Here is a 14,698-nt window from a genome sequence, read left to right as displayed (position 1 = left end):
GCAGTTAATTTTAAATGTAAATGACCCAGGTTACAGATCAGAATCCACAAATTTATTTCCAAGGGTTGCATGCTTTGGGTAAACCAGGTAAATGCACAGGTTGCTGACAGGAAAGTCTGCCAGTACATAAAAGAGAGAAGAACTTGCAGTTATATAACACTTCTCACAACCTCAACTACTAAAGGTCTCAAAGCCTTTTACAGCCAATTAAGTACTATTGAAGTGTAGTCGCTGCTGTGATGTAGGTAACTTGCACTCAGCAAACTCCCACAAACAGCAATGTGAAAGTGACCAGATAATCTATTTTTGTGACGTTGATTGAAGGATAAATATTGGGTGGGACACCAGGGATAACTCCACTGCTCTTCTTTGAAATGGTGCCATGAGATATTTTACATCCAGCTGAGCAGACAGGTGGGGCCTTGGTTTAACATGTCATCTGAAATACAGCCCCTCCAACAATGCAGCACTCCCTCAGTATGGCACTGTAGTGTCAGCCTTGGCTTCTGTACTTAAGCTCTGGAGTGGAACTTGAACCTAGGGACTCAGAGGTGGAAGTACTACCAACTGAGTCATGGTTGACAGTCACATCATATGGCAAAACAATTATGAGCGCATCGTCTGCAATTGTCCAATACGTGCTGAGGGTGATAGCTGAACTCCACTTCCAGGGTGTACTTAAAAATGACTCCCCAGGTGTTGTTTCTATTTTTAACTAAGCCCCATTATTGTGCTCTCATTTACATAAAGTCACTCATGTGAGTTCCTGCGTCGACTAGTTTAAATTTATTGAACGAATACCAACATAAAACAATTCAACCCATTTAAACACAGCTGATATTTTTGATAACTGTCATTATTATGCAATTTCAGCATTTGGTACATACATAAGTCTGGATACTGAATGATGATTGCCTAGCACTAGTAATGTGTTCATCAATCCAGTAATTAGTTTATAGATCTGTCAATGCCACACCAACCCAGGCTCTTTGGAACTTTTTTTAAAAAGGTTACCTGATGTGGATAATTAAATTGTATTTAAATGACACTCTGCAACGGCATTAGCTAATTAGATTATTAACAAGCTAAGTAATCAACAAAATAGATTATGCTAGTCAATAATTCACACAAACATGGTCACTGACTGCTTAATTTAGTGGATTGAGATATTTTAAACAATTTCTTTTATTCTTCTCTCTTACACAGATATCAAATGAAAAGGCAAATGATTGTTCGAGTGGCTACAAAGTAACAGTCAAACTAATATCAAAGTACCAAAGGTTGCTTTCAGAAGTATCATTAAAAGGGATGAAGTTACATTCTCCTGTCCCAGGGGAACTGATACGACCAATTCAATGCTGGATGTATTCATCGTGTCAAAATAAATAGCTCATAATCAAATAGACAAAACCTTTGTGCTGATTCCCAGTGTTATTGCAGCTCAGAGTTTTTACCTGCTAATCAATTTTTATTTATGGACAAATAACTTTAGATTTTCCTACAGGCTCGGGAAAACCCAACCTGCACACAATTCCATCTTCTGAAATGCATGCCTCACCCATGTGTGACTTTGCCCAGGATTTTTGTCTTTTCACATAGTGTTCAGGTTTGCAGTCTGAGAGCCGCAATGGAGTGTGTGAGGAGTGTGGGTGCGGTTAGAAGGCCCACCTCAGTTCTCCAACACAGCAACCCAGATCCTGCCATCATGTAAAGGCACCCCTAAACCTCATCCCTCACCCACCCCACATGCCACCCCATGCCCCCTCAGTTCACCCATGCTACCCCCATGCCACCTCATTCCCTCTAAGATTGCCCATGCCCCCTCCACCCCCCCCCCACACCACCTAATGCCCCCTCATACTATCTCCATTCCTTCCATGTATCCTTCATAGCCACTCACCAAGTATGCACTATATATAGTTCTCAGGAGCCATACAATATCAATGGGAATTATGTTTAAAGGAAATCAAAACCTCTATCTAATAAAACCCTGAATTCAAACACTGTCATTGATACTGGAAAAAGTGAAACTACTTCAGTGCAAAAAAAATTGTAATCCTTTAAATGCCTATTATGTTTGTAAACAAACAAGAAACCACATCAAAGATATATTCAGTTATTAAAGCCTCTTCAAATTTTAACCATTCTTGGATAAGTAGACCACCTGCTGAGCTTTTAAAATACAGCCAAGCATTCATAATGGCTACAGCTGTCACAACAAAAGCTTCCAGCTACCTTGCCTGAAATTGACAGAACAGAATGGTCCCATTTCCATTTCAAAGCCAAGTACCTATTAATCAATAGAGATTTTTTTCAACTTTTAAAATAAGGTTTTTTTTTTTAACAGCCTAAAGCTGTTAGCCAATTTAAATCAGAGCATAAAACATGGCAGCAGAGGCTGACATGACTTTTGTTTTACATTTTTTCATGCAATATGGCACTTTCTTCAAAAGTGTACTGTTATGCATGTCAACACTTACACAAAGGTGATCAATGTAAGCTACAACTTACCTTTGCAGTACAGATCCCTGTGATGAATCACCGCATTAAAATGCACCTACATTATAATACAGCTTTTAATAGTGACATTTGATGTCAAAACATTTTACGCTTACCTTTAAGAAAGTTCCCAACTCCTCAGCAGTCTTTGCCCAGTGGACACGAATTCTCCAAGGGGGTGCATCTTTTTCGTGCTTTCAGAACCCATAGCAGCACATGAAAATTGTGCACAGGAGGAAGTACAATTTTCCTGTGTTTCTTCACAATGAGGACCCCAACCTTGGAAGAGGTAAATGTGCATTTTCCACTGAAGGCCTTCTAACTCACAAAAATGCCACAAGAAAATGGTGTGGAGTCAAGAAGGCAGGGGAAAATTGTTTTTCCAGCAAAAAAGAAAAGTTCAGCATTTAACGATCTGATTCGCACCTCTTTGGGGAGATGAAAATCAGGCCCAATGTCTTTACAAGTCCTATTAGAAAATACAAAGTGTTTCACATAGCACAAAGACTAGTGCTATCAAATCTCTGTTAGCCAACAGCATCTCAGCTTGATTTTATATGGTTACAAAACCATAAGATTATCGAATCATTGAATGGTTACAGCACAAAAGGAGGCCATTCAGCCTGTCAGGTCTGTGCCAGTTCCCTGGGACAGCTGTTCAGGCTAGTCCAGTTCCCTGTCTTTTCTCTTCAGGTGCTTATCCAATATCCTTTTGAAAGCTCTGATTGAACCTCCCTCCACCACGCTCTCAGGCAGTGCTTTCCAGATCCTAACCACTTACTGTGTAAAAAAGTATTTTCTCATGTTGCCTCGGGCTCTTTGGCTAATCCCTGAAATTGGTGTCCTTTGGTTCTCACCCTTCTGCAAATGGGAATAGTTTCTCCCTGTCTACTCTATCCAGACTCCCCCTGATTTGAAACCTCTTTAAAATCTCCTCTCTACCTTCTCTCAGGTGAGCACTCCTAGCTTTGCCATGCTATTCATATAACTGAAGTCTGTCATCCCTGGAACCATTCTCGTGAATCTTTTCTGCATCCTTCACATTTGTCCTAAAGTGTGGTGCCCGGAATTGGTCACAATACTCCATTTGAGGTCGAAACAGTATTTCATAAAGGTTCACCATAACTTCTTTGCTCTTGTGCTCTCTGCCTCTACTTATAAAGCCCAGGATGCTTTATGTTTTATTAGCCACTTTCTCAACCTGCCCGGCTGCCTTCAGTGATTTTTGCACATAATGGCCCAGGTCCCTCTGCTCTTGCACTCTTTTCAGAACTGTATGCTTTATCTTATGTTGCTTTTCTCATACTTCCTACCAAAATGTCTTACTTCATAATTCTGTGCATTAAATTTCAAAACAGAACCTTGCCATCTCCTTCTTCATCTACCCTATTGTGTTGTTGTAAATAGCAACTTAATTTCATATATTTAAACAATCAGATTTCATAAATGTTAATTTTGGAACTGCAATCTTGCCCAGTCACTGTGATCCTGTCAGAAACATCAGCAGACCTTTTTTACAATTTTCTTTCCTCCTTTCCAGAAGGTGGCAAGTCATGGCATGGTATGACTGTGTTTGCTTGATTGCTTATAGCGATCAGGGATTATTTATACAGCCTGCTATGGATACTTTCTTAACCTCAGTGCTGTCAGTCACCCACCCTGCATGCAATTTGAACATCGAACTTTATAGTAGCTGAATCACATTTCCTTTTATTAGTTGTAATTCAGTGTAATCCTATCCTCTTCTGGTCTGGATTGGATATTTAGGCTTTTCACATGTCAGTTTCTGATTAAACAGTTGGGGGAGAATTTTCTTCCCGTTGCGGGGGGCTGAGCTGGAGCTGGCGTGGGTGGATGTGCAGCCGATCATCACCCGTGATCGGCTGCATGCCACCATTTTACGTGGGCGGGCCAATTAAGGCCCACCCAAAGTGATGCTCAGTGCTCCCTGTGCAGGAGGGGGGCAGCACGGAGTTGCCTCAGGGAGTTTAATGTCACTGTGAAAATCTGAAAGAAAGATTTTTAAAAATTACTTGGACATGTCTCCTCATGTGACAATGTCACATGAGCTGGGACACGTCAAAGAATTTTAATAAAAATTTTAATTTGATTTAAAAACCCTTCATGAAGCCTCATCCATAAGACCATAAGACATAGGAGCAGAAATTAGGCCATTTGGCCCATCGAGTCTGCTCTGACATTCAATCATGGCTGATAAGTTTCTCAACCCCATTCTCCCGCCTTCTACCCGTAACCTTTGATCCCCTTACCAATCAAGAACGTATCTATCTCGGTCTTAAATACACTCAATGACCTGGCCTCCGCAGCCTTCTGTGACAATGAATTCCATAGATTCACCACTCTTTGGCTAAAGAAGTTTCTCCTCATCTCTGTTCTAAAAGGTCTTCCCTTTACTCTGAGGCTGTCCCCTTGGATCCTAGTCTCTCCTACTAATGGAAACATCTTCCCCATGTCCACTCTATTCAGGCCTTTCAGTATTCTGAAAGTTTCAATCAGATCCCCCCTCATCCTTCTAAACTCCATCAAGTAAAGACCCAGAGTCCTCAAACGTTCCTCATATGTTAAGCCTTTCATTCCTGGAATCATTCTCGGGAACCTCCTCTGGACCCTCTCCAGGGCCAGAACATCCTTCCTGGGATACGGGGCCCAAAATTGTTCACAATATTCTAAATGTGGTCTGCCCAGAGCCTTATAAAGCCTTAGCAGCACATCCCTGCTTTTATATTCTAGTCCTCTCGAAATAAATGCCAACATTGCATTTGCCTTCCTAACTACTGACTCAACTTGCAAGTTAACCTTAAGGGAATCCTGGACTAGAACTCCCAAGTCCCTTTGCACTCTAGATTTCTGAATTCTCTCCCCATTTAGAAAATACTCTATGCCTCTATTCTTCCTACCAAAGTGCAAGACCTCACATTTCCCCACGTTGTATTCCATCTGCCATTTCTTTGCCCATTCTCCTAACCTGTCCAAATCCTTCTGCAGCCTCCCCGCCTCCTCAATACTACCTGTCCTGACACCTATCTTTGTATCATTTGCAAACTTAGCCAGGGTGCACTCAGTTCCTTCATCTAGATCATTAATGCATGAAGTGAAAAGTTGTGGTCCCAACATTGACCCATGCGGAACTCCACTAGTCACTGGCCGCCATCCTGAGAAGGACCCCCTTATCCCCACTCTCTGCCTCCTGCCAGACAGCCAATCTTCTATCCATGCTAGTACCTTGCCTCTAACACCATGGGCTCTTATCTTACTGAGGAGCCTCCTGTGCGGCACCTTGTCAAAGGCCTTCTGGAAGTCCAGGTAGATAACATCCATTGGCTCTCCTTCGTCTAACCAACTCGTTACCTCCTCAAAGAATTCTAGCAGATTTGTCAGGCATGACCTCCCCTTGATGAAACCATGCTGACTTTGCCCGATTTTACCATGCACTTCCAAGTATTCTGAAATCTCATCCTTAATAATGGACTCCAAAATCTTACCAATGACCGAGGTCAGGCTAATCGGCCTGTAATTTCCTGTCTTTTGCCTCATTCCCTTCTTAAATAGGGAGGGTTACATTAGCGATCCAGTCCACTGGGACCCTCCCTGACTCGAGTGATTCCTGAAAGATCACCACTAATGCCTCCAATATCTCTTCAGCTATCTCCTTCAGAACTCTGGGTGTAATCCATCTGGTCCAGGTGATTTATCCACCTTCAGATCTTTCAGTTTTCCAAGCACCTTCTCCTTGGTAATGGCCACCATACTCACCTCTGCCCCCCGACTCTCTTGAACTTTGGGGATGTTATTCGTGTCTTCCACCATGAAGACTGATGCAAAGTACTTATTCAGTTCCTCCGCCATTTCTTTGTTCCCCACTACTACTTCTCCAGCATCATTTTCCAGTGGCCCAAAGTCCACTTTTGCCTCTCTCGTACCCTTTATATATCTAAAAAAAACTCTTGCAATCTTCTTTTGTATTACTGGTTAGTTTACCCTCATATTTAATCTTCTCCCTCCTTATTTCTTTTTTAGTTGTCCTCTGTTGGTATTTGTAGGCTTCCCAATCCCCTGGTTTTCCACTGCTCTTCACGGCATTGTATGCTTTCTCTTTAGCTTTTATGCTGTCCCTGACTTCCCTTGTTAGCCATGGTTGCCTCGTCCTCTCTTTGGTATGCTTCTTCTTCCAAGGGATGAATTTTTGCTGTGTCTCCCAAATTACTCCCAGAAACTCCTGCCATTGCTGTTCTCCTGTCTTTCCTGCTAGGCTCATCTCCCAGTCAATTCTGGCCAGCTTCTCCCTCACGCCTCTGTAATTGCCTTTATTCAACTGTAATACCGTTACATCTGATTCCAGCTTTTTCCTCTCAAATTACAGGGTAAATTCTATAATATTGTGGTCACTTCCTCCTAAGGGTTCCTTCACCTTAAGCTCCTTTATCAAATCTGCCTCATTACATGTCACTAAATCTAGAATTGCCTGTTCCCTAGTGGGCTCCACCACAAGCTGCTCCAAAAAGCCATCTCGTAGACACTCCACAAATTCCTTTTCTTGGGATCCACTACCAACCTGATTTTCCCAGTCTACCTGCATATTGAAATTGCCCATGATCACTGTAACCTTGCCTTTCTTACACGCCTTTTCTATCTCCTGGTGTATCTTGTGCCCCCATCCTGAATACTGTTCAGAGGCCTGTACATAACTCCCATTCTGGTTTTTTCACCTTTGCGATTCCTCAACTCTACCCACACAGATTCTACATCATCTGACCCTACATCGTTTCTTGCTATCGATTTAATTTAATTTCTTTCTAACAAAGCAACCCCACCCCCTCTTCCAACCTGCCTATCTTTTCGATAGGATGTATATCCTTGGATATTTAGCTCCCAGTCCTGATCCCCTTGTAGCCATGTCTCTGTGATGCCCACCACAACAGACCTGCCAATTTCAATCTGTGCCACAAGCTCATTTACCTTATTTCGTATACTGCGTATTCAGATACAACACCTTCATTCCTGTATTTCCCAACCCCTTTCTCATTGTTGTCCCTTTACCTGATGTGCTTGAAGTTAGATTCCTAGCCCTTTCCAAACACTCTGTCCTATTTTGTGTTATGGAGAATTTAATAGCCTCTCCTGGGCTCTCCTTACTTTTCAGTTTTTTCATAATTTTCCATGAAGTTGAATCCACCCCCCCCACCCCCACACGCTAACCTGCTGCTTTGTTTCCCATTAGTCATACTTCTTGGAGTTTTACCCTTCCCTTACCCCACCATTTTCTAGTTTAAAGTCCTGTTGACCACTCTATTTACCCTTTTCGCTAGAACATTGGTCCCAGATCGGTTCAGGTGGAGACCGTCCCAATGATATAGATCCATCCCGCCCGTGGGTGAGGTTTCATGATAAATGCTAAGGCCGCTTGGGCTCTTTGCCTGTCCACCAACCTTAAGGCTGGACAGACAGTCCAGACAATTAGTTTAACCAGCTGTTAAAGGGCCTTAACAGGCCTTCGACAGTTTGGCAGGCACGCAGCCGACTCCGGTGTGCGCCCACCAAGTTGAAGATCGGGATGATGCGCAGTGGCATCGGGACGCACACCTGATGTCACCACGCATCATTTTACGCATCGGTGAGCTGGGCCTGCCCCCACATGCCAACCAGAATATTCCGGCCTTGGAGAGAGACTTTATTTGAATCACTAAGCTGCTTTATCTCACAGTAAGTGATATTAGGGTGTAACAGTTAGGATTAACTTCACTTTATTCAATTAATACAGTTTACCTTTGTGTATTAATACAAAATAATGAACAAGCTACGCTCCCCACATCAGTAGGTCACCATATTTGACTCAAATAGAATAACTCCTCTGCATTTTGGCCTTCAGTTCCAGGCAGTCTCTCCTGTCTTTGCTTCAATCAGCCTGACTTCAGTGTCAGCTTTTTGTCAATTGTGATTGTGGCAACATCCCTTTGAGTTCAAGTGAATGAGATTGTTTCTGCAGCAGACAACAATCACTATAATGTCAAAATCTTTGAACAGCACACAGATTCAGGCACCTATCTGAATCTTAATCGACATCTCGCAACCCTGCTGTCCTGTGAATCTAACCCTTAATTAGGAACTAAGCTTAGCTCAAGTAACATAGTAAATGTATATCACAGCAGAGTTCCACACCTCCTCTCAGCCAGTGGTGACGTAGACAGGAAGCTTGAAACATGACAAGCAAGCTTGATGGAATGGCCTTTTCTTATTTCAAGTTTCCTTATTTGGGGTATTCAAATATTCCCAAATTGCTTTGATTGCTCTCCCTCACTCCACCTACCTGCTTCTGTGCTGCACCATAATCCTCATTTCCATTGGTAGATCAGTTACCCAACACCAATAAATCTTGCCAGCAAGAGCAGCAGAAGTGAATTAACACTCACACATTACTTCTATTTACAATGCAGCTTAGGTAAAAAAGGGAAAAATATAAGTGTTAGTTCTGAGCAAGATTAATTGACACTAGCAAAGCTAATCAATCAGCTGACCTGTCAGTTCATATCATCTGCCACAGTATGACAGAGCCAAAGAACTCTGAACTCTTCTGTACTGGCATTCCAGTTACAGAGGTGGATACTAAAAGCAGTCAATTCTACTAATGGATTGCCAATGTTACGATAAATATATAGAGCCTAAAGATCTGTACAATGCTTGTTGTAGAGGATCCTTGAGCTGGTACAAACATACTTCTCATCTTGTCTCCCTTTTTCTGTTTCTCTTTTCTCACAGCTGAGCTCACTGGGATTTGTAAGTGTTTCCTATCAGTACAGAGCAAGCAAAAAGTAAGAGGCACCGATTGAGGATAAACCATCCAAGGAATCATTGCAGGAATGAAAGCTCTCTATTAGAACAAGCTGGCCTGAGACAGACAACAATAGGAATGACAGAGTTCACATTTAAAACAGATCATAAATTTGAAACAGGAGACTCTAAACTAATACATGTGGGCTGCCCAAAATGAGGGGAAGTTAATCTATGGCCAGGATTTTCCGGTTGGCGAGCAGGGGGCGGGGCCCGCTCGCCGACGAGTAAAATGACGGGCGGTGACATTGGGCGGTTCTCCCGACATCACCGCACTTCATTTTAAATTTCAGGTAGGCGGGGGCTCAGCAGAATCAGGCCATTGACAGAGTCATTGAAGTAATTAATGGACCTGCCCGTCCAACCTGAAGCCCCGGTGGGTTTTAGAAAAAGCATGAAACCTCATCCATGGGCGGGGTGAGGTTTCATGTAGGTTTTAAAAAATGTAATTAAAGGGTATTTAAAAGTGATGGACCTGTGACATGTCAGGGAATTTTTTTTTCTATTGTTAACATTTTGTACTGTAGAGCTGATTTCCCTGAGGCAGCATTTAGCTTCAGGGAGATGTTTGTGCTCTTTCATTCGCATGCATGAAAGAGCGCACTCTTGGGTTTAGGGATTCCCTCCCACCTGCACAGGGAGCGCATAGTGCTTCCGTGCGGGCATCACGCTGGGTGGGCCTTAATTGGCCCGCCCATGTAAAATGGCGGCGTGCCCCCAATTGGGGGCGCCGATCAGAGACGTGCCTCCGCACGTGCGCTCTTCACCTTCCCCCTTGACGGGGTGGGGGGGGGGGTGGGTGGGGGGGGGGGGGGGGGGGGGGGTGGATAATTCTGTCCTATTTCTTTAATGACTTTGAGTAGGATAGCTCTAAACTAAAATATAATATTCCTGGTTTCCCCAAAATACATCAGACCTGCAGTGCCCACTGGTTATGGAAAGATTCAAGCACCCTCAAGAAAGTCCTTTGAACTGCCCATTCCTTCCTTTCAGCTACAAATTGAGGAGCAGCCAGCTTAAATAATTAGATAAGTACTGCAACCTTCCCCATTCAAAATCTAGAGGGGCAGTTCATAGTTTTGCCCAATGCAAGTTTTTCATGGTTTTACACCATCTGTGTGATATCAGAGTTCTGTGGCTCTGGTTAACTCAAACAATGCAGACTAAACCTCCTTCCAAAATAACAGGCCAGTAAAATCTATAATTCCCGTTTCTTACACAGTAATCATCTTATTGTACCTTTTGATCATAGCAGCTGGGAAAATGGTTTTCCTTCAGCAACTGTGTGACAGGGATGTCAGAAGTAATTGCATGATTTGAGCTGAATCACTCTCTACTGTTTAAACAAGAATCTGAGAACTCCAGGATATATATACATGTAGATTATGAAGTTATCAATGGTACCAACAAAAAAAAATCACTGGAAGATTAAATATGGCTGTAATTGAAAAAAGTTAATTATGGCAAGTTAACCCTCAATTCAAAATAATAGAGGATCATGTAAACTCCTTATTTTACAACTCTGGAGCTTGCCTGCCATAACCAGAGTTCCAACTTAAGCATCATTTTAACACAAGAGCCTCCATTTTCTGCTAGCAGCCTGGAGGCTCACGAACAGCGGGTATCAATCAGAAAATCTGTTACCCGAATCAAGCAAGGCTCCAATTTCCAGGATTCGATTTGGAGGCAGAAAATGAGGCTGTGCTACGGGCAATTGTGATTCATTTAGATGCAATAATATAATGAAGGTGCCTCACCTTCTACCCCAATGATTTACTTCCTGCAGCAGGATCTCCCAATCTTCGGAAGCAAAAGAATATGTGGTCTCTAACTATCTCCTGTTGTGCTTTTGCGAACAAATCGTTCACTTTTCTGTCATTGTCACTACTTCCCTAATAATGGTGAGCTGCAGCCCTTTGATAGTTGGGCCCTCCCCAGATTGTTATGCTCCCCAGCGGTGTGCTGTTGGCTAAACTCACTGGGTAAGCAACTTACTGAAATCAGAGTGATGGGTTCTTCTCAGGAATTTCAGCACAGTTCATCCCTGAAATAATGGTACAGGCAAACCCCATATTTGGAAACTCAAGGCTAATAGCTGTTATTCATACAAAAGTAGGCAGGCAATGCTCTGTTACTACTAGATAAAGTTGGGAGCTGGGTCTCCACCTTTGCCTGCAATGGGTAAAGGTTCAAGGATCTAATAGTTAATGTGTGAAGTGATAAGGTTGTTTCTGAATTCCATCTTATTTTCCTTGACATCAGTGACTGGAGATCCCAGAACATGATCACCCAGTGAATCTTGGCACTATGATCTGCCCTGGACCGCAGCAACCTGGGTGTCTGTGGGACTCCCAATGATAGGCCAAGGACAGGAAGACCAGGTTGGAATAGCCCCCTCTGTCATTATGTTTCGAGGCCATTGAGATCTTGTGGATGATGATTTCCATTGCAAGGTAATCACAGAAATGGAGGCCAATCAGCCTATTTTCACTGATCAATTACCAAGTAACTTACATGCCTGCAATCGAGCAGTCAATTTTTTCTTAAATGATTCCAGGATTTTGTCTTCTTTACTTTAACTGGAAGAGTACTCAGCAGGCAGAATCTTCTCCTTTTAAAAGATTAATCGGACCACAAAGGTATCTGGGTCCCGGTAGTCTGTGTGAACTTCCTGAGACAGGCAATTAACAGGCCTCCTCCCGACGCCTCATTCAATTAAGCACAGTGGGTCAACTCCATAGGCAGGAGGACCAAATGGATCGCATGAGACTTTGGGTGGCTGGTAGCCACATCAGGAGAAGTGGGCACTGCCAATGTAGGAGACCGTGAGGGCTTTTAAAGATGAAGGTGCCCTCTGTGCTTTTGTTCAAAGTAAGTGTGACCACTGCTGCCGGGCCATCATTCTGGAGGGCAAATCCCTCCACAGGATGGCTTGTAACCACAGCTGTGGCTCTCAGGCAACTGTGGCTCCAATGAGAGAATTACTGGAGGTCTTGCTGGATCCATGAAGCCTGCTGCCAGGAAGTTGCCTTCAGGCTTTTTAACTTGTATGTCACTTCAATGCTCAGTAGCTAACATTAATTTCCTAATTAAGTTCCATAAAAGCAGGCTAACAACCAGTTAACATGCTTTTGGTACCAATTAATAGAAAGTTGGCAATACCATATATCTCACAGTGAACAAAATAGCCTTGCAGTTGTTATTTTTAAGCAGTCGTATGATCAATATTGTCTGCTTTCTGTGATACATCCCTATAATTTGTGCTTGTTGACATAAATCATGAAAAAACTGATGTAACGCTGAACACTGATAAATTTCTAAGCATCAACCCTTCAACTAATCTAAACTTACCATAAATCAAAAATAAAACTAAAGATATTTGCATGCACTTCCTCTGTGGATAAGTTTACTTTCCATGATCACTTCTTGTCACACCTTTACATCAACATTTTCCACTCAAAATTCCTTTGTCAGGTTTTACATTGGAAACCTTGGGCAGAATTTTAATGGGCTCTGGGAGGCAAAATGGGAGGTGAGGGCAGTGGTTGCCAGTAAAATAGCTGGGAGCCATGGCAGGCTGGCTCCCTGAAGCTGGGGTATTTTCTCAGCAGCCAGACTGGATAACGAGTGGCTGCCCACACCAAGGAGGCAGGCATCCAATTTGCATACTTAAAAGCACCATCAAGGGCCACTTTGCCATGCCGCTGGCATTTCGCAGTTGACAGGCCAACCACCCACGACAGGGAAGGCCACCAGCTCGATGGAGTTGGCTTCCTTACAGCAACTCAGGGGCCATTGGAGACAGAAGCTCCATAGCCCAAAGAGGTGGCCATGGGCAGAGAAGACAGCCCTACAGCCCCAGTGATCTCCTCAGAGACATTTCCCTCTGTCTCTCAGCCCCCTGAATTTTTCATTTGTTTTTACTTCCCTGTCAGAGGTTTGTCGTTTCCTGTCAGCCTCAGCAGTGCCCTAGGGTAACCAGATTTTCAAAAGTTATGACCAGGGCACATTGGGAAGGTGGGACTCTGTGATGATGCACATGTTGTGCAACCAATGACAGAAGTCGGGGGGACAGGGCCAATTGAAGAAAAGAGGTCATGTGATGACATCTCCCAGAAAACGTCCAGTAGAGTTGGCAAAAGTATTAAACACCCAATTTTTGAAGACAGCAATTACGAACCACAGACTTTTGTTTCAATGTCATTTCTACCTCATTTTCCTAAAAAAAACTGAACCAAGTCTTTGCTTGTCACAAGATTCCAGAATCCACTATTACGCTCTACCTTTTCTGTGCAATGCAGAATGGTAAGTGCAGTCTCCACTTAAAAGTCTTGTTTATTTTCATTTGCACACTGAGTTTTAAAAATAGATGTTTTCAGCTAAAAGCTGGATTTTAAACAAGCAAATGTACCTCAAGAGTGGGAGACTTTGTTTGCACTCAGAGCTATAAGTTACTTACCACCAAGTGACTATAAGCATAGGCTAGAATTTCCCAGCCCCATCAGCATCCAGCATCATGGCGAGTGGTGACAACGACAATATGATGAGAAGGCCAAAACTCGGTTTTGCATCATCGTGAAACCAGTGTGCAATCGTTCACTCAACCCCTCAATGGTGCAGGTCAGGAGTGTCATTTTAATAAGGAGGTAACTAGTGCACAGCAGGGGACTGCGGAACAGGGGAACTGACTCACAGCATGGTTGTTGGATAATGTTGCGCTGCTGCATCCTCACTTGGTAGAGCACCGCCGTCCTCCCCATCAGCACAAGAATGGCCCAGATCCTCACCAGCCAGCTGGATGGGTCTGTTTTCAAAGTCCATGAGGACCTGGATTTCAGACATTCCTCCACCGGTCTGTGACCTCTACCTTTTGTTGTGTGTCAGCTTGTCCTGCATGAATAGAGATGGAGAGAGTGTGAGCAGGATACCTGCCAGGCCAGATGAGAAGGATGCCTGGCATGTGTGGGTGATGAATGGTGCCATGGGCAGGATGAGGACACAATTCGCAGGGCAGATGAAGGTGTGTGTGTGAGAGAGTGAATAGTGATGTCCCTTGAACTGGCAGTGAGTGAGATCCCTGTGGATATGTGATAGGTTTGAGAGTGTGTGAGTTGAGAGTGCTGAAAAGAGTGATTTACCCTGGCAGAACAGAAGAGATCATTCATCCTTTTTCTTGGTAGCTGTCCTCATTTGCAGGGCATTGGCGCTGACCACCACTGCCACCAATATGACGAGAAGACCAAAAATCGGTTTTGTGTCATTGTGAAACCAGTTTGCAATCGTCCGCTCAACCCCTCAATGGTGGGCTGCGTTTCCCATTGCCGCATGTCTGGAACATCTGGATTTGCCACTT

General features: G+C 43.4%; 1 protein-coding gene across 5 annotated transcripts in view; it reads right to left on the bottom strand.

Moving 5' to 3' along the window:
- The window catches only part of arhgap24 (Rho GTPase activating protein 24), a 545,136-nt gene that overhangs the window by 81,000 nt on the left and 449,438 nt on the right, over positions 1–14,698 (bottom strand). The gene's annotated exons all lie outside the window — the stretch shown is intronic.

The sequence above is a fragment of the Carcharodon carcharias genome, chromosome 1 (genome assembly GCF_017639515.1).
Source record: "Carcharodon carcharias isolate sCarCar2 chromosome 1, sCarCar2.pri, whole genome shotgun sequence".
Taxonomy (NCBI): domain Eukaryota; kingdom Metazoa; phylum Chordata; class Chondrichthyes; order Lamniformes; family Lamnidae; genus Carcharodon; species Carcharodon carcharias.
The sequence above is the reverse complement of the archived record's forward strand: the minus strand, read 5'-3'. Positions and strand labels throughout refer to the sequence as shown.